This window comes from Pseudorca crassidens, chromosome 10 (assembly GCF_039906515.1).
Source record: "Pseudorca crassidens isolate mPseCra1 chromosome 10, mPseCra1.hap1, whole genome shotgun sequence".
Classification (NCBI taxonomy): Eukaryota; Metazoa; Chordata; class Mammalia; order Artiodactyla; family Delphinidae; genus Pseudorca; species Pseudorca crassidens.
Genome location: NC_090305.1, coordinates 91,344,380 through 91,369,143, shown reverse-complemented (window position 1 = coordinate 91,369,143; position 24,764 = coordinate 91,344,380). Strand labels below are relative to the sequence as shown.

At 38.5% G+C, this 24,764-nt stretch overlaps 2 pseudogenes; one reads left to right on the top strand and one right to left on the bottom strand.

The window, feature by feature from the left end:
• Positions 1-5,049: 5,049 nt before the first annotated feature.
• Positions 5,050-16,320, bottom strand: LOC137232933 (CAAX prenyl protease 1 homolog; annotated as a pseudogene).
• A 3,383-nt stretch (positions 16,321-19,703) lies between these two features.
• Positions 19,704-20,794, top strand: LOC137233139 (ubiquitin-conjugating enzyme E2 Q1 pseudogene; annotated as a pseudogene).
• Positions 20,795-24,764: the final 3,970 nt, after the last annotated feature.

The window sequence follows — 24,764 nt, the reverse complement described above, 5'->3', positions numbered from 1 at the left end:
CTGACTCAAAAGTACACATTTATCAAATTTGTCTTTTCATATTACAATAATCCATCATGATTTTTGGTAACAATCACATGCTTTCTTGTGTTGGTATTAAATTATTTCATGGAGGTAATCTTTATTCATCAAGAGTTTGGGGGCAGCAAATAACAAAAATCCAACTAACTGTTGCTAAAATCACAGCTATGATTATTTCACTTAATAGGAAGTCCAGAGATAGGAAGTTAAAGACTAGTTCAAATTTTAATGTAATCATCAGTGACTTAGACTCTTTCCATTTGCCCATTCTTTTTGACACATTGGCTCTTTTGGTTTTGTATGTTTCATTGCCTTAGTTTGTTTGTCTTAGGTTTATTGCCTCATAGCTGCAAGCTCCAGATGTCACAGTTATATTTAAAATTAGAAAGAGAGGGGAGGGTTTTCTCCTCCTGAGTCTATGTCTTCTTATCAGGAAATAAAAGCTTTAATTGAAGACCCGCCCCCCCCCCCCAAAAAAAAAGATATCTCGTTACATCTTATGGGCCAGAAAATGTTCCCATGGCTATAAGTGACACTGGAAAATTTGTACATGGCAAATAGGAAAGATGGAGACAGGGGTTCACTTAGAACAGTCATGATTTACTCCCTGATATTGGACATATTACTGTTCTTCAAAAAAACAAAACAAAACAAAATGAAAAAACAACTGTGGTTCTGATAGCCAGCAAGAAAGGGGGAGTTGTGGATAAGTAATAAGTAAGGTCTCTCACATAAACCTTGAAGGAGCTCTGCGTTCCCTGAGCAGAGGAAAAGGATCTTCCTTTTTATTAATTTACTCAATGCCATGGGAAAACTGTTCATTTTTTAAGTACTGAATAATCCCATTCATTCACCTATCAATTTATATTCATATTTTGACAAGGGGCATATTTATTTTTAGGGAGGAAGGTAATTTCAGCAGGAAAAAAAAAAAAAGAAACTGAAAGAATGAACAGAAATTTTTTGCCATGAGACTGACTTAATGATTCACTAGATGAATTTGTCAAGAGAGCCATGTCTAGTAGAGTTTAAGCCTTTGTGACTGAAGCAGTCATGAACACATCAAAAGAAATGGAGAAATAGTGGAAATTCCTTCAAATTTAAAAACTTAAGTTTTATGTATATTTAACATTTTAAACTCTCAAACTTTAATTTTTGTGTGTTTATATTTGCTTTGGATTTTAAATTAAACATGAGTTAGAGTTTCAGAGTTGCAAATGACAAATACAAAGATTAAAGAACCCACAAATTTTCCATTAACCCTTCTTCAAGTTCAATGCTTTTATTAAACTATGTCCAATCTGCTCATAATCCCACCTAATGATGTTTTCTACAGATGTTGTATTTTTTAGTTCTGGGATTTCTGATTGCTTCATTTTTACACTTTTTATTCCTTTCCTGAGAAAATGCCTTCACCCATTATGTCCATGTTTTCTTGTAAATTATGTAACATACTAATAAGTTATAAAGCCTGTGTATATCTGAGTCACCTTTGGGTCTGCTTCCATTGGCTCTTTATTCTCTTGAATGTGATGGCACTTCCTGATATTTTCATGTATATAGTAATTTTTTATAGTATTGTTATATTGAAAATTGAATATAATGCTTTGTAGAAATGCTAGATATTGGTAGGTATCTCAGAATTTTTTCTAGCACACATTTATATTGTTTACAGATAGCTTTAATTCTGTGAAAGTTTTTACTAGGTTTTGTTAGGGCAGGACTCTTTTGCTTTTGCCCTTGGTCCTTGGGCATGGCCCTTACTGGAGACTTCATTCCTAAAGTATACCCCTTCTAAGTTTTACACAGAAAGCAAGGTTTTTATCAAACCACCCCAACTTGACAGGACTCCAGCACAAAACTCTTATTCTCCAGTGTTGAAGCTGATGAAATCTTTGCTCACATTTTAAGGATTCTATTTGTTGCTTTCTGCTGGGTCCCTTGAAGTCTTGCTCTATACATTTACACTTTAGGAATAAACTGAAAATTTTACAGGAGTCTGTATGCATATTTAGGTCTTCCTGTTCTGTGTCTAACTACTTTCTATCATTTTCCTCTCAATTTTTAATCTCTTTGTCAGTTTCACATTGTTATGTCTAACTCTACAGTCAAGTAAGACTGCATCTTTCACCTTGAACTCTGGGGTGCTCACATAGACTGGAGAATTCCCTCAGGGAAAAGTCAGTTAAGTGTGGATCTCACCTAGTTTATTTCATTTCAAGAGTTCTATTTCTCTCTATTCTCTCTGCTTCTGGTGCCTCTTTAATGCCTTCAAACTCTTTTTAATTTGCATTGGCAATTTTTAATGTTTCACTTGTGCACAACTGAAATTTGTCTTTAAAGTCACAGAAGGAAGGAAAGGCAGTTGTCACGGCATGAATTCAAAGATACAGGATGCTGGATAAAATCATAGGACTGCTCCTCTTTAGCCTTAGGAAAATAAATAATGTGGCACTAAATTAGATATTTATTTTTAATTATATTTCCATGTAAAGACATCACCCAGATATCTGCTGAGCCACAGACTTTCTGGGTAGATACCAAGGATGCATCATTGATCTTACTTTGGAATAAATCCCCAGAAGGCAGATATCACCAATGGGTGGGAGCTCTAGGGACAAAGTCAGTTCTCATTCAGAAAGTGGACAGAAATTTAAAGCAGTCAAATATGGATCCTTGAAAACTGGAAAAGAAAAATTTTATGACATTTGATTTGAAAATAAAAATTATCTGCATATCAAAAACTATAATTATCAAGAACAGAATCAGGCCTGCTTAAACAGTACTTACAACTTACTGATAAGATTATAAATAAAAAGTGAAACTCTTCTGTCCTTGAAAGAGATAGAAGACTATATTTTTTCCTGCAATATTATAGGAGAGCCACCAGTGTTTCACTCTGTGTCTCTTAAAATGTCATTTCTTCTTCTATCCACATTCTGCCACTTTAAAAACAGTAAAAGCTGTTCAATATGGCAACTTCTGCTAAGTGAAAAGATGCACTGTTTATTGACTAAAAGATTATGAATGAGGAGAAAGCTGAATATTTTTTAAAAATACTAATTTACCCATAATGGGATCATTCCCAGTACGTAGAAGGAAAAATAAAGACTGGGATTTTCTTAGAAACAAAAATAAAGCCCAATGATGTAAAACATTCTACACATAATTTCTAATTTCAAAGCATCATTAGAAACTCCTGATCAGTTTGTAGCAAGAGAGCAAACAGAGAAATTTGGTGTAACAGTAGAGCATATTTCTAGCTACTTTCATTTAAATAACATCAGCCTTACCAATTGTTACTTTTCTTTTTCATTTAAAACACTGATTGCAGGTTAAATCCTAAAAGCATGAAAGTAATAACAAGTCTCAACTCAGGTATGAGCACAATGATTTGGGACTACTATTTCTGTCTTACAGAGAGGACTTAGAAGTGTTGCTACCTCTTTTAAACATATGACCCCAAACTTACCTGATTCCATATAAGTGTGTAAGTAAAACAAGTTCTGTATTTTCTCAAATAATTTTACAAGTTGATGATAAATTTGATTTTAAAGATAAAACTATTCCTTTAAAACTTAAACATAAGACCTGACACCATAAAACTCCTAAAAGAGATCACAGGCAAAACATTCTCTGATATAAATCGTACCAATGTTTTCTTAGGTCAGTCTTCCAAGGCAATAGAAAAAAAAGGGGACCTAATCAAACTTACAAGCCTTTGCACAGGAAAGGAAACCATAAACAAAATGAAAAGACAACCTACAGAATGGGAGAAAATATTTGCAAACAATATGACCAATAAGGGCTTAATTTTCTAAAATATACAAACAGCTCATACAAGTCAACAACAAAAAAATCAAACAACCCAATCGAAAAATGGACAGAAGACTTAAATAGACATTTCTCCAAAGAAGAAATACAGATGACCAAGAGGCACATGAAAAGATGCTCAGCATTGCTAATTACTGGAGAGATGCAAATCAAAACTACAATGAGGTACCACCTCACAATGGTCAGAATGGCCATCATTAAAAAGTCTACAAATAATAAGTGCTGAAGAGGGTGTGGAGAAAAGGGAACCCTCCTACACTGTTGGTGGGAATGTGAGTTGGTGCAGCCACTATGGAAAACAGCATGGAGATTCCTCAAAAAACTAAAAATAGAATTGCCATATGATCCAGTAATCCCACTCCTGGGCATATATCCAGACAAAACTGTAATTCAAAAAGATATATGCTCCCCTGTGTTCACTGCAGCACTATTCACAGTAACCAAGACATGGAAGCAACCTAAATGTCCATCGACAGATGAATGGATAAAGAAGATGTGGTACATATATACAATGGAATACTACTCAGCCATAAAAAAGAACAAAATAATGCCAGTTGCAGCAACATGGATGGATTTAGAGATTATCATACTAAGTGAAGTAAGTCAGAAAGAGAAAGACAAATACCATGTGATATCACTTATATGTGGAATCTAAAATTTGACACAAAGGAACCTATCTATGAAACAGAAGCAGACTCACAGACATAGAGAACAAACTTGTGGTTGCTAAGGGGGAAGGGAGATAGCAGAGGGATGGAGTGGAAGTTTGGGATTAACAGATGTAAGCTATTATATATAGAATGGATAAATAACAAGGTCCTACTGTATAGCACAGGAAACTATATTCAATAACCTGTGATAAACCATAATAGAAAAGAACTTTTTAAAAAAATGTATGTATATGTATAACTGAATTACTTTGCTGTACAGTAGAAATTAACACTACATTGTAAATCAACTATACTTCAAGAAAAACTATGCCTTTTAAAACATTAAGCCTAAAAATTTCATCCATTTTCTTTAAGAAATGGATTATTAAAATCAGTTTTGAAATGAGATATTAAATTTATTTAAATCTTGGATTTTCTGTACTTAATAATTTTTCTTAAAGAAAAAATTAAAAACAGGAAGAGCTAGAATATGCCACCAGGACAAAACTGATCGGAAGTGTCTTCAGTCACAGACTCTGGACAACTAGTCTTGTTTTGAATTTTCCAAAGCTTGAAGTCTCCCTGGTACTAGAGGATGAGAATAATGTGACATTGAAAACAGCCAGTCAAAAACAGGGAATCCCAAGTTACCTTTGTTCAGTTTGGTTAAAGCAGCATGTGTCTTTAGCATCTCCAAGTTTTTTAGCAAATGCATCAGCTTGAAAGTCAAATCTGTGGCTTAGGGCTGTTCGGTGAAAAGAAAGACCATCATGATAAGGTGGAAAAATAAACTGGAAGATGATTAAGATGATTAAAAATAAACTGGAAGATGATCCAATAAGTAGTCCAATTAGAGCATAATGGCTGCCATAATAACCAAACACAGCAAAAAGCTCATTTTCAATCAATTAGTACAGCAAACAAGAAAAAACACAGGAAATAATTCATCTGGCTAATAACGATATTTTTGTGTGTCCCAAATTCCAGTGCCCCAGTTCATGACTTAGTACAGCAAGCACCTCCTCATTATTACATGTTTGTTTCTTATTCTGTAGTGCCCAAGTTGTAATCCCAACCAGCAGCTTCACTCACCTGCAGAACCAAGTTCTGGGCGTCCCCTGACCAGGGAACTTGACAGAGTGCAGATCCTACGTATTCTAATCCTCAAATGAGGAGTTTTGCTGACCCTAGAGCCTGGCCTTCCCGTATCCAGGCAAGCTGCTGAGTCACGGTCTCTCTCACTATGGAGCATACCCTCTAGATTCATCTGACTAGAAACAATTGTTCTTTTTTTTTTCTAATGTGTTTTGTCCAAAGCTTATAATTATTTCATCAGGAGGGCAGGTCTGATATCAGCTATTCCACCGTTACCAGAAATGAAACTCCATTTTGTTTTTAGATGTGATAATGTTGTTCCAGTTATATCTAAAGAAGAGAAACATTTATTAATTTTGACAAATGTATACTGAAATATTTACAAAGGAAATATATATGTCTGAGATTTGCTTCAAAATATTACAAAAGTGGAGTCTGGATCAAGATGGTAGAGTAGGAGGATTCTGAGCTCACCTCTCTCTGTTCATGGACACACGATAACTACAACTACATACACAACAACTATTTCTGAGAACAACCTGAAGACTAGCAGAATAGAGTTTCTGAAACTAAGGATATAAAGCAAAGTCCATGTCAAGACAGGGAGGGTGAGCTCGGGCATGGTCTAACCAGAACCCACACCCCTGGTGCAGTGACCCATAAACAGGAGGGGTATCACAACCGTGGAGGTCCCCCCTCCCCAAGAGGCAAGGACTCCAAGCCCCATGTCTGGCTCTTCAGCCCAGGGGACCTGCACCAGGAAGATGAGCCACCATAAGTCTGGCTTGGAAAACCAGTAGGGCTTGCATCTGGGAGACCTGGAAGATTGTGGGAAACTGAGACACCACTCTTGACTCTTGCACAAACTCACTAGCTGATACTCACAGTGCAGAGGCAGCATCTTGAAAAGCACCTGGTTTATATGAGAAGGAAATTCCTTGACTAATTTTAGGTGTGTGCTAGAGAGGCAGGGGTCTGATGGAGCTTTCTCTTGAGATGGAAGTGCTTGCAGGTGCCATTATGATTTTTGTGCATATCTGTCACTCTCCATCAACTTAGCTAATATCCTGTGCCCCACCCCAGAGTTCCCCCAAGGACCCAACCTGCCTAAGTTGCCCATCCAGGCCTGCCCCTTCAACATGGCTCCTGCCCTGTCTCACCCAGTGGGCCGTCTCTACCAGCACTGGCACCCCTCCACAGCAGCTCCCATTCTGTGGGGACAGTCCGGCATGCCAGTGTGCCCCTAAGAATTTCAGCCAAGTCTCAAAGCCAGCTGGGCCAAGGGCCAGTCCCACACATCAGCGTGCCTGCAGTAGTCATAGCTGGCCCTCTCAGCCAGCTGGGCTGGGTGCCAGACTTGCCCAACAAGGAATCCACAGCAGTTGAGGCCAAGCCACACAGCTAGCTAAGCCGGGGGCCAGCCCTGCCCACCAGCACAAATGTAGCAATGGCAGCCCAACCATAACAGGAGGGCACACACAGTCCACACAGGAGATACCCCTGGAGCACCTGGCTCTAAAGACCAGAGGGTATTGCGCCACTGGGCCTCACAGAGCAGGTTCTACATGAGCCCACTGTTTCCAGACCGACAGAGGTAGTGGATAACACCTAGTACATAGAAACAAATGCAGAAAGTTAGGCAAAATGAGACAAACCACCTTCCAAAGGAAAAAAACAAAATAAAAGACAATCAAAAAAGAACAAGACAAAACCTCAGAACAAGAACTAAACAAAATGAAGATAAACAATTTAATAGATAAAGACTTCAAAGTAATACTCATAAAGATGCTAACCAAACTCAGGAGTAGAATGTCCATAATCAGACAACTTCACAGATGAGCTCTGCCAGATATTTAAGGGAGAGTTGGTACGTATCCTTCTCAAACTGCTGCAAAAAAGGTGAAGAGGGACGAATGCTTTCAAACTCATTTTACCAGACCAGCATTACTCTGATGCTAAAACCGGATAGAGGGAAGAGATATGGGAACATGTGTATATGTATAACTGATTGACTTTGTTATAAAGCAGAAACTAACACACCATTGTAAAGCAATTATACTCCAATAAAGATGTTAAAAAATAATAATAAATGAAAAAAAACAGATAAAGACACTACAAAAAAGAACATTACAGGCCAATATGCCTGATGAACCTAGATACAAAAATCTTCAACAAAATACTAGAAAACTGAATTCAACGATACATTAAATGGATCATACACCATGATCAAGTGGGATTTATTCCAGAAGTGCAAGAATAGTTCCATATCTGCAAATCAAGCAGTACACCACATAACAACATTAAGGATATAAATCATACAGTCGTCTCAATAGATGCAGAAAAAGCATCTGCAAACTTCAACATCCATTTATGATACAAAAAATCTCAACAAAGTGGATATATAGGGAACATCCTTCAACATAATAAAGGCCATATGTGACAAACACACAGCTAACATCATACTCAATAGTGAAAAGCTGAAAGTTTTCCTCTAAGATCAGGAACAAGACAAGGATGTTCACTCTTGCCACTTTTATTCAACATAGTATTGGAAGTCCCAGTCACAGCAATCAGAAAAAAGAAAAAAAGAAGAGGCATCCAAATGGGAAGAGAAAAAGTAAAACTGTCACTATGTGCAGATGATATGGTACTGTATATAGGAAACCCCCAAAATCCCGTAAAACCTATTAGAACTAATAAATGCATTCAGAAAAGTTTTAGGATACAAAATCAATATATAGAAATCTGTTGCCTTTCTATATACTACTAATGAACTATTAGAAAAAGAAATTAAGAAGAGTTCCACTTAAAATTGCATCAAAAAGAATAAAATACCTAGGAATAAATTTAACCAAGGAGGTGACAGACCTGTACTCTGAAAACTATAAGACATGGATGAAAGAAATTGAAGATGACACAAATAAATGGAAAGTAGCAAATTTTGAAGGAAAGTTAGCAAAACCTGGGCTCAGAAAGTCCAGTAACTACATCAGGATCTAGAGAAGGAGAGGAGCTGATAGACTTTCTCAGATCAAGCTAGAGTACCTGGATTATCAGTCTCACCAAGGCTGCAAGAAATGAGGAGGAACAGTTCCCTAAAGGAAAACAGAGTTGCAGCAACTGGAAGAAAGTGAAACGGATGCAGGTAGGAAAACCTATTAGGTATCACCATCCAAGACAGCAGGAAATCATTGCTAACACTACATTAAGAATAAAAAAATTATAATAATACTGTTTTGCTTTAAAAAAAATTCCAGCAGTAGTTAAAGCAAAATGTTCACCAGCATACCCATATTAAGGACAGGTAGGAAATGTTCAAACATCAGCCAACAGAAATAGATTTTCTCTTTTGCTGTACCTGCAGTAACTGGTTGAATTACTCAATATGGTAATATAAAGCAGACAATATGGAGACTCAGATGAAGAACACAGAAAGATTCTGCTCACCGCTGGAACCGGTGTCACACCTTTGAATTACAAATGGAGATTATCCTTCCTTAAATTCTTAGAGCCATTTTTCTTGTATAGAATCCAAAATAAAGGCCAAAATTTCCATTTCATTTTCAGCGAGGTAATTTGGCCATGAAAGAAATAAACCCCACAGATGTGTTCATCATAACTCTTTAATTAAATATTCTAGAAATCAACTTGAGCTAGCTTATAGAGATATAATGGGAATTCATTATGAAGATTCAAAGTGTTTTGTATTTTCCAAGGGTGAGGATGTAGCAAGGCCTCAGAGAAGGATGGTAACAAGGAAGAGAAGAGTATCTGGAAAACAGGAATTATTTGATCTCTATTTTTTTTCTCTGAGAAACTACCCGTTCTTCCTTTTGCTTCTGATTGATAAATAAGGGCACCTTTGGAAAAAGAATATGATTGGCCCAGTTTAAGTCATTCATCTTCTTTCCTGGACATAATCACATGTGTCCAGGAGAGTAGTCTTTTATTTCAAAGTTAACTGCAGCATCCTATTCCTATAGGTAAAAGTATTGATGAATAGATCATACAGAGCCTGAAAGGCATTGCAAAAGTTACCTTGTTCAATGAATATAAGCTGTGTAAACTTAAGCTAACTTTTGTCTGTGTGTATGTCTTTTTCATTTCCCTTTTTTTTTAAACAAAAACTGGGTTTGAGTTTAGAAACAATGTAAAGATAAACAAAATGTTAGAAATATGTGATATGGATCACAAATTAATAATAGTGAGAAAAGGAATTAAAAATCTTGCTGGGGGAACTACCAAAAGAGAATCACTGTTAAGAACAGTGTGGCCAGAGTGGCCTTGTAGCCGAGAACAAGAAGGTTGGTCCTTAAGGATGAAGCTCGGAGGCAGTCACAGCCACCTTCAGGGTGGATCTGTAACACCAGCAGTTACTGAGGTGGGGCTAAATCATCAAGCCTGAGCTAAGAAACCAGACCCCAAGGTCACCAGCCGTAGACTATAGTAGCAGAAAGAGCTAGCTGTCCTGGAGTAAAGCTCACTAACTGTACCTCAGCAGACACCACCAGTGAAAACACGAATACCAGATCCGTCGCCCTGGAGAGTAGACCAGTAGTAGGTAAAACCTCAGACAGCTCTTACTCCATGAAACATAGTGAAGACCTGTCACTTACGTCCAGATGCCACCTGGGGGAAGACTGAAGGGGAAAGGTGAGGCAGCCCTGATAGAGCCTTGACTTCTAACCTGACTAAATATTTAACATAGAGGGTCTACTTAAAATTGAAATGTGCTGTTAAAACTGGAAGATGCTGAAATATTGCTGATAAACAACATATGTCTCCTCACTGCCTAGAAGGATAAGAGTCTGTGACAATGTCTAGGTCAGTTGCATAAAATAATTAAGCTATAATTTTCATGCACATCTGACTATATGTACACTTTGACAATCCAGTTACGTTGGAAAAAGCCTAATAACTTGGATCTAAATGGTAATGGTAATCCCCTAGTAATGGTAATGGATTATCAGCTCATCATAACTTTCCAAATCTAATATTTTGACTAGCCATTTGCTAAAAAATGCCATTAGGATATATGATTAGTCATAAATATGCCAGTTAATTCATTGAGATTTCTGTCCTTTGTTGTTCAACAGAGTCCTTCCTGTTGAAGGACTCCCAAAGAAAAAGTGTTTAATAACTTAGTGCTTTCTATTTATATTCAGAGAACTTTGTATTCTCTATAAACATTTTTACAAGTGCATAAAACATATTTTGTTCCAGTGCTTCATGATCTAAATTGTGATTCCTTAAAAGCATGGTGGAGCATATATTTTTTTAGAAAACACAACCCCAGTGATACCCCAAAAGGTGTGCATTTAACTTTTAAGGAACTTACCACATTTGTTCTCTTTAACTGTCATTTGATTTAGCTACTATAGACATCTGCTACAAAGCTCTTTCAACTTTCTATTAAGGCAAATTACTGGAAACCTGGGTTACTGTGGCAATGAGGGATAGCCCTTATTTTTCCATATCAGTCATCTCAGCAGTGTTAGTCTGGTAGTAAGTGCTAACCAGTAGGGGAGTGAAGACCAGCATACCTTTACAAAGCTTTAGATTGTGAATCCTGGGATGGAACCTCTCAGATGGAAAGGCCTGTTTCCATGGCAACAGGAGCAGCTCCTACTGTTTCAGTTTGTCACTCATCATAGCAATGTTTGCCTTGGGAGACTGCGCTAAGCATTTCTAGCCGCATTTTGTTGTGGATTCAAGAGATTGGATGGCAATGCTGCTATGGTTACCAGGGTTTTTGTCTTAGGGGAAATCCTAGAATAAAGTAATCTCTCTGGTTCCAACAGAAATTTTAAATAACTAGCTGTGGAATAGAAAGAAAAGAAGTTGTGATAAGTAATTCCCTTCTGGGACGATGATAACAAAGTCTGACAAGTCTGACTTCCTTTTTTTTCTTTTTTGGTGCTTGTGGTGATGGGGTGGTTGGAAATGAGAAAATGAGAATTGGGAAAGGTTAAGGAAAATTAGAACAAGAAGGAGAACATAAAATGATTGTTTACCATTTCTTTAAAAAATAAGAATAGAAAAGAGAAGGGCTGAAAGAAAAATGTATAGTAAATATTCATATATTCAAGGAATTTCTTTTATCATTCTCTATATAACTTAATTTAAATGATTTTCTCCCCACACTTATAAAATAATTCATTTTCCTAGTCAGATGATGACCTCTTCCCCAGCACTGATCATTTAGGGTGTTGAAGGAATAGTATAGAAAAAGGAGAACCTTCAAGCTGACAACATTTTTAAAGATTTTATTTGTTCCTTATTCCCACTCTTCATGGGTCCCAAGATTGATGCAAAGAAAGAAATAGCCATTGAGAATTACAGAAAAGGCTACAACCAATATTGTTATCTTTTCTCAAATTATATGGTTACTATTACATCCCTGGAGTATCAGAACACTGCAAACCTGACAATGATTAGCACAAATTTATTTTATAGAAAATTATTAAAAGCACAGGAAACTGTAGTACAAACATTTACAGATGAACACTATTTTTATTATTTTATTTTGATTTCATGATCTCATCTTAGTATTTCTCTTATATAAGATTCTATGATGTGATAAGTATTGAATCAAACGCAATACCTGCATTGTTTCACTTAAATTTCACTAAAAACTTTTGAGGAAATTATTATTATTCCTATATTCAGAGGGATTACAGCTAGCTGGCAGAATTACTTGAAATTAGACACCGAGTTCTACTACTACATCTATCCTGGGATAGAACATCCTCATTTTTTAATCACCCCAAATCAAATCATACTGTGTGTACTCCCTTATTATTTCCTGAGCATGAGTGATCTGTGAATTATCAAGAAGTTGTCAACAGTGAGATGTTATTGTATATGTCTGTAAAGAGTGATAACTTCCTGCTTCATTTGTGGACTTTGACAAATCTTTTACATTGATAGAGTTATAATGCATTCTTTTGATCTCAGCAAATATTTAATGAGCAACTAATTAGTCTGTGATGAACTCTTTAATAGGTTATGAATATATATGATATGCATTGTTTTTTTTTTTTTGTGGTACGCGGGCCTCTCACTGCTGTGGCCTCTCCCATTGAGGAGCACAGGCTCCGGACACGCAGGCTCAGCGGCCATGGCTCATGGGCCCAGCCACTCCGCAGCATGTGGGATCCTCCCAGACCGGGGCACGAACCCGTGTCCCCTGCATCAGCAGGCGGACTCTCAACCGCTGCGCCACCAGGGAAGCCCCGATATGCATTGTTTTATCAGAACATTCTTTTGGAAAATACAGCATAAGATACTTGAACTATATTTAATATTTTGGGCCTAGAAATGGAGTGGATGTAGCCACAGTTGATAGGGCACAAAATACCTAGGAGACATCTGAGAAGAAACCGTGTTCTGCCCATATGGCAGCGACTGACTGTTCACCCATTGAAACGAGAATTTGGCTCTAACTCCCTAGGCACCTGTTCAATGGTGTATGTTCTCCATAAGTTATATCTCCTAATTCCAATTCTGAGAATAAGTAGAAGGGGGTCTGTAAGAAAATCCAGCTTCCCCCTTTTTGTCTTTTCCTGGATTTTGGTCACATTGCAATAAGAATTATTTTTTTAATGCTATTTTCTCTCATAAACTTTATTCCCAGCATAAATAACTTCATGAAGAGCTTTTAGAAGAACTTAGCATGAAATATAAGGGCATTTTGCCAGAAGTAGTCAAGGAATGTACAGTACAGGAGACATGGTAATTGCAGGTGTTGAGAAACAATTTCATCTTGCATGTATATGTACACATATGTGTATCCATAATTGTGTATGTGTGTGTAAATATATACATAGCTAATACCAAGATTTCAGAATTTTTTTTTTAAGGTTTCAGAATTTAATAAGAAGGGTAATGAGAGCCTATAGTAGTGCCTTTGCATAAGTAGTATTCTGTAGATATTTTTGGAATGCATGAATGATGAATGGCAAGAGAAAATGATGAATATCACTGGACTGCCTTAGTTAAAATGGAAGTTTATTATAAATCTCAACTCAGAGTTTAGAATTTTCATAATCATTTTTCTTTATTGTATTTCTCCTTTGCTTAATATTCTAGTTGCTTTTACATTTTATGATTAAAAGGTAATTATTTTGTTATAAACAAGTAGTACCAAGATCTATTTTATGCCTTGCATATGTGCATTCTTGAGTTTAGCAAATTGTTTACTCTTTGTCTTCTATCTGGTGCCACCTCCTTGGAACATTCAGTGTTTTTCTTTCATTCAACAAATATTTATGAAGATCTTCTCTGTGCACTATGCTGGGTTTTGATGGAGGGGAGATGAATGGGTGGAGGGGAGATGAATTAGTCATACATACATCTGTGAAAGCTCACCTAGAGTATTGTGATTAAAGGTCAGTGCATTTTAAATTATCTTAATTGATGAATATATTAAGATCAATCAAAAGTAAATGCCTACCTTAAAAAAAATTAGCCTAACTTGTAACTTCTAACAATAAATTTGTCATCTGACCATGCACATTTACTGAGCATCAGTTATCTAAGTGAAGCTTTACTGCAGAGAACAGATGTGAATCATACAATGTCGTCCAGAATATGAACTGTCCCATGAACTGCCCAGTGCCCCACAGTCTTGAATTCTGACATTCCATCAGCTTGGCAGAACCTTCCTCCCCTGGTCCTCTGTGTCGAGACCCAACTCAAAAATCACTTTCCACTTATGCCTTCCCTGACAGTTTTGTCTCCAAGAATAGGGTTAGTACCCTTTCTGTGCAGTCCCGTAGCAATCCAACCATAACTCTATTATGGAACAGAGTACGTTGATATTTTCATTAAAGTTTTATTTCTAGATAATTTAAAATATACTCAAAGAAATCATGTAGAAAAAGCTCTAATCCAATCTTGGGTGGGGATTTAAAGAAATCTGCTGAGAGCAGAAGCTAATTAAGGTAGAGTATAAAGAATGATCTTTCTCCATCTAGGAAAAAAAAAAAAGATAAAGAAAAAATCTTTTGAGAGGAAAAAGTCATATGTGCCGAGCTCAGGGATAAGAGGGAGCACCAGGCAAACTGAGAAAATGTAAATAGCTTGGGAGGGTAACAGCTTTGAGGAATTTAAGGAGAAGAAGATGTAAAGTTGAGCAGAAATTAAATAATAAAGAGCCTTGTATGCCTCTGAGATTTGGCCTTCACACAGAGGATAAAGGCTTGAGAGAGAAAATGATGGTCTCATTTTGATTCACATCTGCTTCCTCTTCCCAACCGGCACTATCTTAATTTAAACAATTAATATGTGAGCAAGAAAAGAAAACCCAGTGAAGGAGACAGAGGAGGAGTTATCAATGACAAGAGACGAATCCTTTGTAGCCAGAAAACTAGAGGATATAAAGTGAAATAGAAGCCAATGCAGAGCTTAGAGTAGGGATCATCAAACTACACCTGTGAGACAAGTCCAGCCCACAGCCTACAAATAAAGTATTATTGGAGCACAGCCAAGTCGACTCATTAATACACTGTCTATGGCCACTTTTACATATGATGGCCAAGTTGAGTAATTGAGACAGACATTATCTCATAAAGTCAAAAATATTTACTATCTGGCTCTTCACAGAAAATGTTTGCCAGTCCTTTTTTTAAAGCAAAAGAGCAGTTGATTAAAAATAGGACTACCAGGAGTCCTTTGGGTTTATCAGCAAGTAGGTTTTGGGAGACTCTGTGAGAGGAGTTTTCAGTAAAACGGTTGATGCTAAATATAAAGAATAGGATAAAAGAAAGTGGAGAGAATAAATGCAGTAACCTTCCCACCACCAACTCATTCCTGCCCCAGTCTCAGCAATAACATGTATTATCTCCATTCACTGAGGAGGAAACAGTTTCAGAGATTTTGAGTAACTTAGCCAAAGTTGCACAGCAAGTACTTAGGGGTTGGAACTGGAATCCAGTTCTGTTTAATCAAAACCCATGTTCTTTCTGCTAGATTGGATTTTCCCTAGAATTTAAGTTCGAGAGCCCAGAATTCAAGCCTCATGAAATTGTTTTAGATTCCAAAAATCGTGAACTTAGAAGGCAAAATATTCTTGCAGAGAAATGAGATATGAAACCTCATCTGTTATCCCTGTCAACATGCACACTGAAGGAGTGAGACTGTTTAATAACTATGTTCAATTAACCCCAGATCATTCTCTCTGCAAATGTAAACGTATCTTACTCCCCAGACCCTCCTAATGTACAGAAACCACCTACTCAGAGTAAGTTTTCATAGACATAATGGAATTCACTTACATCTATTCTAAAATATTGTGCACAGCAAAGAAAATGAATAAATGAAACCTTTTAAATTAATAGCCATTAAGGGAACAATAATAACAACAAATAACAATGGAGAGAGACATTTCTAATGAAAGGAAAGAGAAAACTGGAAGACCAGAACCTTCCTATCCTATAAAGGTCTACATGAAAAACCTGAATAAAAGAATGTAAACAATTTTTTCTAACATGTAATTCACTATTGTCCAAATTCAGAGATTTATGTTAAATGAGACATATTAGCCTCATTCTTCCTCATTCCTTTATCAATTTTCAGGCCAACAATTTTAAGTATGATAGATAGGAGGGAGAGGTTGCTATAATATATGTCACCATTAATTAGAAATTACTTTAAAGCGGTAGCACTCAGTGGGGGCAATTTTGCCCCTCCGGGGACATTTGGAAATGTCTGGAGGCATTCTGGATTGACACAACCTGGGGTAGGGCAGAGTACTACAGACATCTTGTGGGTAGAGGCCAGGGTGCTGTTAAACATCCCACAAAGCACGGGACAGCCTCCTGCAACAAATTATCTGCTGGCCCAAAATTTCAGTTATGCCCAGGTTGACATATGTCACTTTAAAGGAGCACCACTGTAGCACAATGGCATTCCAGCCAATGGCACAGTCTCCAGCATTTCAGACATACTAATTATGCATAGGCAAATGGTATCTGCAAAGTCATGAAATATAACTCTTAAACTCTCACAGTTGGAAAGGACAGCCTAAAAGAAAGAATTATGTAGGGATGATTGAAAGATTAAAAATATTGTATTATATAAAAAATAATACTATATCAATATTACCATGTATGATTTTTAAGAAAAAGTTGTCCTCTTCTTCAAAGATGGTATTACGTATATATCAAACTGTATACATAAACCCTTTGGACAGCAGCCTATAGCTGCATAAAAACAGTACATTAAAGACCCGTATGAGGCATGTTGCCAATTCATCCACAAAGAGAGAGATAAATGTGTGACTGAAAAAGTACTTGTCGAACACAAGCTGCAGCTGTGTCTAACTAATACCTAATTACTCAACTAGAACATATTATACATCAGGCAGAAAAAAGGTGGGTAATTTGCTATCATCTACTGAGATGATTTACCAAATTACTGCATAAAAATACACTTAGCTCATATTAAAGTTATGACACTAACCAAACACAAGCATATTCAGAATTAATGGTGATCTGACCTAACTTTCCTTTGTGGGGATTTAGAAAATATACTCCACAGGAATAAACCAAAGATAGTATAAAAATCTTAATTGGAAACCTGAAATTGATATCAGAATTCTTCCGGAACTAGTATAAAAGATTTCAATAGGGCTTCCCTGGTGGCTCAGTGGTTGGGAGTCTGCCTGCCGATGCAGGGGACGCGGGTTCGTGCCCCGGTCCGGGAAGATCCCGCATGCCGCGGAGCGGCTGGGCCCGTGGGCCATGGCCGCTGGGCCTGCGCGTCTGGGGCCTGTGCTCCGCAGCAGGAGAGGCCGCGGTAGTGGGAGGCCCGCGTACCGAAAAAAAAAAAAAAAAGATTTCAATAAAGTTTGGTACTCAAAAACTATAATATGGGAAAATGTCAATAATAATTTAAAAATAAATTACATTTGTTACTGTTTTGGTTACTTATCTGTTATAAAACAAATTTATATACAGATATTCGTGTATAATTTAATCTGAACAGAAATGTAATGGTGATGAACACTATCTTCTTGGATCTTAATAATAAACTCTATGGAGACGTGAATTGGAGAAAATTCTTCTGACAGCTAACTTTGTCATCAAGTGAGCACTAGAAACGTCCTCTGGTAAATAGGTTCATTGCTCTTAATTCTTCACTTCTGTCCTGTATTCAAATTACTCCATACCATTTGTCACAGGACTTTGCATTACCTCGCACTAATGAATATGTTTACTCATTCAACTGATGTTGAGTTTAGCCGCATGACTTGTTTGTCCAATAGCATGTGGATTAAAGTGATGGGCCCTAGACACAAGCTGAAGCCTTTAAAGGCATTTCATAACTCTGCTCACCTTTTTTGTTTTCATGCCATTTGCCATTAGAGAAACATGCCTCACGTGACTATTAACTAATTAGAGAAATGCAGAGCTGACCCACGACTTGAAAGCAAAGAAGGTATTTGTCGTTGTAAGCCAGTGAGATTTTTGAACTTGTTTGTTAACAGCAGAAATTACTATTTCCCTTAATAAAGGCTTTTCCAGAAACGTTTATACTATGGATGTTTCATGTTTACCGCCCCAGCATTTGTCTCCCTGATTTTTAATCGAAGATCCACCTTCATTCCATATCTTTAGGAAGGAGTTTCTGGAGTAAACCAAGTCTTGGCATTTTTCTGGTCACTGTAATTTGATTCAGTTATGGACATAAGATTTTAGTTTGGCCAATCACAATAAATTTCAGGACTTCTGGAAAAGCTACCAGAAAAGAATTTCACTGTTTCCTTATAGTCTCTTACTAGAAGAATGGGAAGTTTAAGCTGCTTTCCGACATCTTCCTGACACAAGGAGAAATCTAGTGCTACCTAGACTTAAGCCAACCAAGTTGAAAATAGAGTCAAGAAACAGAAAGAAACAAATCCTGAGGAGGTGGCCCAGTCTCTGAACCCAACTATACTTGAAAATTAATCTAGCTCTGGATATTTATATGTGTTGACAATTTCCATTTATTCCTTAATCTAATTTTAATTGAGTTAATGGTCTCTGACCACAGAGAGCTTCCTAAAGGATACAGTATCTATGGTGTCAATTTAAAGGATAAGAAATAGAGAAAATATTTTTTTTGTCTTTTTAAAAATTAATTAATTTGTTTATTGAGGTAACACTGATTTATAACATTATATGAGTTTCATGTGCACAGCATTATACTTCTACTTCTGTACACCCTACAATGTGCTCACAAGACAAGAAATAACAAGTGTTGGTGAGGATGAGGTTGGTGGGAATGTAAATTGGTGCAGCCACTATGAAAGTCAGTATGGAGGTTCCCCCCAAAAAATTTAGAATAGAACTACCATATGATCCCGTTATCCCACTTCTCGGCATTTATCCAGAGAAAATATTTTTCTTAAACACAATTTTCCTTTATTTGAACTGAAACACTCAGTTATTCTGTAATGTGTATAAAAAGAAGAATTTATCGCAGGAACAGAATAATTATAAAAGCATATGCAAAATACATGTCTAAATCTTCTATTCATATAATTTTCTTGTAAAAGTGAGTATCATTTTGACATAATTATAGTTTATCCAAATCCCAATGTAAAATTAACATTTCAAAGATATAATAGAATTATAATATTTTTCCTGCAGGCCAAAATATTTTATCAGTTCAACCTAAATTTATAATCTTCCAAACTTCACAGGAAGTATAAGAGACTATCTAAGGGAGGCGGGGCTGCCGAGGAGGAGCAGGAGGGGCGCCTGGCTTCCGGCAGCTGGGGGGGGCCTGTCCCGGAGGTGGCGGTGGCGCCATCTTGTCGAAGGGGGGATCAGGAAGTGTGGACGGCGGGGGCGACAGTGGAGCCTGGAGCGGAGGCCGGGGGCTCCTGCCCGCCGGCCCTGGGGCAGCAGCAGCAGCCAGGGCCGCGGCAGCAGCTGGGGGGGCCGGGGGGAGGGGGACAGTCCCGGGATGGGGGCGGGGCCCGGAGCCGGGGCCTTGCCTGGGTGGGGAGCTGAAGCTGCTCCAGTTCCTTCTCCCCCGCGGCCTCGAGCGCTTCCGCATTGCCAGCGCCTTCCTGGACCAGCTGAGATGCGAGTTCCCGCTGGCTGAGGCCAGAGGGGCCGGGACGAGGGCCGCGCCCGGACTGCATCTCTCCCCACAGGGGTCGGTGCCTGGGGATCCCGTCTGCATCCACTGCAACATCACGGAGTCATACCCAGCTGTGCCCCCCATCTGGTCAGCGGAGTCCAGTGACGCTAACTTGGCTGCTCTCTTGGAGAGGCCGGTGGACATAAAGAAGGGGAATACTCTGCTGTTGCAGCATCTGAAGAGGATCATCTCCGACCTGTGTAAACTCTGTAACCTCCCTCAGCATCCAGATGTGGAGATGCTGGATCAGCCCTTTCCAGAAGAGCAGTGTACACAGGAAGATGTATCTTCGGAAGGTGAAGATGAAGAGATGCCTGAGGACACAGAAGACCTAGATCACTATGAAATAAATGAGAGAAGAAGCGCCAGCTGAGGGCAAGAAATCTGAAGATGACGGCATTGGAAAAGAAAACTTGGCCATACCAAAGAAAATTAAAAAGACCCAGAGGCAAGATTACTTAGATGGTGCGGTGTCTGGCTCGGCGCAGGCTACTGACCAGGTGATGAAGGAGCTCAGGGATATATACTGATCACTGAGGTTCAAAGGCAGAAACTATACAGTCGAACTCGTGAATGACAGCCTGTATGATTGGAATGTCAGACTCCTCAAAGTTGACCAGGACAGTGCTTTGCACAACCATCTCCAGATCCTCAGAGAAAGGAGCCGACTTCATCCTACTTAACTCTTCTTTTACAGATAACTTTCCCTTTGACGTGCCGTTTGTCAGGGTTGTGTCTCCAGTCCTCTCCGAGGGTATGTTCTGGGCGGAGGTGCCATCTGCATGGAACTTCTCACCAAGCAGGGCTGGAGCAGTGCCTACTCAGTAGAGTCAGCGATCATGCAGATCAGTGCCACACGGGTGAAGGGAAAAGCACGAGCGCAGTTTGGAGCCAACAAATCTCAATACAGCCCGACAAGAGCACAGCAGGCCTACAAGTCCTTGGTGCAGATCCATGAAAAAAACGGCTGGTACACACCCCCGAAGGAAGATGGCTAACCCGGGAATGCCATCCCCTTCCTCCTTCCCTAGGCATCACTAGACCAATTACCCTTTTTTTTTTTTTTTTTTGCCCTACGCGGGCCTCTCACTGTTGTGGCCTCTGCCGTTGCGGAGCACAGGCTCCGGATGCGCAGGCTTAGCGGCCATGGCTCACGGGCTCGGCCGCTCCGCAGCATGTGGGACCCTCCCGGACCAGGGCACGAACCCCCATCCCCTGCATCGGCAGGCGGACTCTCAACCACTGTGCCACCAGGGAAGCCCCAGGGAAGCCTCTGGACCAGTTACCTTTGAATGCTGTATTTGGATCTCCCTCTGCCTCTGTGGTTCCCTCCCTCACTTTTCCTGGACATGATCGCTCTGCCTATTGCAGGACAATGATGGCTATTCTAAACGCCAAGGAAAAAAAAAAAAAAACAGACACAGAACTGTTTCAAGTACTCAAGACTGACTTACAGACCAACCAGCCACCTGGCTGGAACCTTTGCTAGCAGGCATTCTTATAAAAGAAACTTTCGAGCCTCATTATACGGCTGGAAACTCAGCTGTGCTCCAGACGAGAGCCTCCTTACCTATGCTATGGATTTTTAATTTATTTTCCCTTATTTCATGTACACTGCTTTTTTTGGTTACAGTGTATGATGGATGTTTATGAAAAAAAATGTATCTTTGGGAACACAATTACAGTTTGTTAACTTGAAAAAAAAAGACTATCTAAAACTCTACTAAATTTAAAATGAACAAATTTAATACCAGGTTTATAAACACGACACAAAAACACCTCAGATGAAGGAGAGAATAAATTATATCTGTCCTAGAGTCAAGTCTACATAAACCTATTTTTCTGGATAATATAGGTGAAGTGTTTTTTCTGTAATTGAGTAAAGAAAACTTAATCAGCTTGCCTCGACACAGTAAAAAGTTTTCTTTGGCGACCATCAGTAAAGTGGCCAAGTACCTGATAATTATATTATCAGATGTTAATATTTCACTTCTGGTTGCTTAGCAGCCACCTGTATTTTAGAAAATAATATTCTATTTCTCTGACTATATGATGCATATCATTTTATATTATTTGGAAAATACTGAAAGGTATTAAGGAAATAAAAGCCTGCCATGTTCCAAACACAAGATAGTTATTACTGTTAACAGTGTATTGTATTTCTCTCCAGAATTTATTTTCTAGAATTGTATATATAATCATCTGCATCTTGTTTTTTTAATATACACTTATTATATTTGATATTTTCCTATGACAATCATTTGCTAAAAAAAGAAAAAACTTTCAATAAACATACATCTCACTTTAAGTAAGAGCCTAATTCTTGCAGAGGTCTACATGAATTGCATCCTCTCATTATCTATCTGACCCAACTACCTCCCACTCCTTAACTTTACTCTGGTCGCAACAAATCCACTGCAATTCCTCCAACGTGCCGTGATGGACCCAAGTTAATGCCTTTGTAGTAGCTGTCCCCTTGGCCTGCAGTCCCTCCTCTCCTGACGTGCATGGTTCATTCCACCTCCTCCTCCTCCAAATGGCAAAGTTCTGTGGGATGTACCATGACCTATCAGGTGACTGTGGTCATGGTCTCTGGAGTCAGAATTCACATGCTAGCTGTGTGACCTTGGGAAAACTGCTGAACCTCTCTGTCCTTTGGGGAATAACAATAACTATTCTCAGGGCCCAAACTCCACTCTGTTTTTTTTTTTTTAAGTCTTTACTGAATTTGTTACAGTATTGCTTCTATTTATTTTATGTTTTGGTTTTTTGGCCATGAGGCATGTGTGATCTTAGCTTCCCAACCAGGGATCGAACCCGCACCCCCTGCATTGGAAGGTGAAGTCTTAACCACTGGACCACCAGAGAAGTCCCCAGCTCTTTTCTTAATGCTATTTTTTCCACAGTCCATTTGTATTTCATAGCATACTCTATTACTTACTGGTTATTACTGTTATTATTATAATTTACTGATATGTTATGTTTATTGTGGACTGTCTCATCTCTCACTAGATTGTAAATTCTACAAAGGTAGGTTTTCACCCTGAAGTGTTCCTCAAACAAAACTGCACTAAAAAATACACCCATATACACAAAAAATTAATACTAATATAGAACCTAGAATGCCATCACTGTCCTAAGCTTTTAAAATATATTAATCATTTGCTCCTGCCACAACCCATGGAATAGGGATTATTATTATGATCTCCATTTTATAGATAAGAAAGTTGGGGCATTCAAATATATAAGCAACCTTCCCAACTGGTAATGCTAGTAAGTGGTGAAAGAATTTGAACCCAGGCAGTCTGGCTCCAGACAGAATATTCTTGATCACTATGCTATGCTTCTACTGAATATGTATCGATTGAATGAACTGAACCAACCAAAGAAGGAAGCGCTGTCATATCAACAGGATCACGTTTCTTTGGTAGTCCCTACCTCCTTCTGAAAAAAAGTGAATTCTAGTTCTTCTAAGATTATCTTTTTCTCACCAGAGGAATGCAGGCAAGAAGGTAGAATAGTGAGGTTTTCATTTCTCATCTCACCTTCAACATGAGATGGGCCACCTTCCTGTTGGCTGAGTGTCCAAATATGTTGGATTTTCCTTTATTATTTTCGTCACCTTCACTCAGTTTCCAGCTCCACACTAATGATTTGCATCTGTAAAGCAAATAACCTTTGCTAGCCAGTGTGTTTTCCCTTTAACTTGAGCACGTTACCTTTTTATTTTAAATAAATATAGCACAACTTGCTAGTATACTATTAATAGCAGCAGTTTTCGAACAACTACATCATAACTGTGTTCAATTCACTGGAATACTGTGTTCTTTTGCCACTCTATACATACTGCCCTTTAATATAATTTCTTTTATTGGGATACGAGTTGCTTGCTGGATGCATTATGAAACTCCACAGGGCTGTATTACGAAAGCAATACTTTCTAGCTGTGCGCAGCTCTGCTCTAGCTTTGCTTAAGTATGTCATATGAGGGAGGGAGGAGGGCTTCTCCTTTAGTTCTTGAAAGGGAGTGACAGAAACTACTGTTCACTGCCCCTCTCACCAAAAGAAAACAAAAATACACTTAAACTTAGCTGTCCTCTAGGACTGCCTAGAACACTGTTTCTCAAAATAGAACCCACAGACAACAACTGCATCACAGGCAGCTTGAGTGCTTGTTAAAAAAGGAGGACCACTACCCCTCATCCTGACCTTTTAGTGAACTGAAATTTGAGGAGGTAGGACAAAAGGGTTTGCATTTTTAACAAGTACCCCCAAGTAATTTGTGTGTGTATAATATATACATTAAACGTTATTCAACAAATAAATGTTCAGCCTCTACTAGATGCCATTTCCTATACTGATTTCTGGGAATATAATAATAAACAGAAAGAGATATAATCCCTGTCCTCATAAAATTTCAGCCTAGTGAGGAGCCAGATATTTGTAAACAACCACCACACAAACAAGCACAGACTCTCAACAGGGATCCGGGCTATGAAGGAGAGAAATTCAGAAATATGGACAGTTGGGCAGGAATTTCAAGGAAGGCATCTCTGAACTGAAACCCAAAGCTGAGTATAAATGAACTCAGGAAGAGGGGAAAAGGGGGTTGTGTTCCAGCCAAGAGGAAAATGATGTCATAAATCACGCGGTGGGTAAAGGAGCTTGCAGAGAGAAGGACTAATGCACAAAGCCCAGGGCGTGATAGCAACAGGGAAGGGGAAGCAGATTGTGAGAAGAAGCCATTGAGGTGACAGCTGAGTCTTGTAGACTAGCTCCTCCTTTATTCTACAAATACAGAGGGAACCTCTTGGAGGCTTTAATGGGGGAGAGGACCCTGGCAGTGTTATAGTTGACATTCGTCTTATCCTAGAGCTGCACTGTCCAATCAGGTAGCCACTAGCCACAAGCCACATGTCTATTTATGTTTAAATGTAATAAAATTAGAAGTTCAATTTCTCAGTCACACTATTTACATTTTAAGTGCTTAAAAGCCACATGTGGCTGGTAGCTACCTATCTGACAGCACAG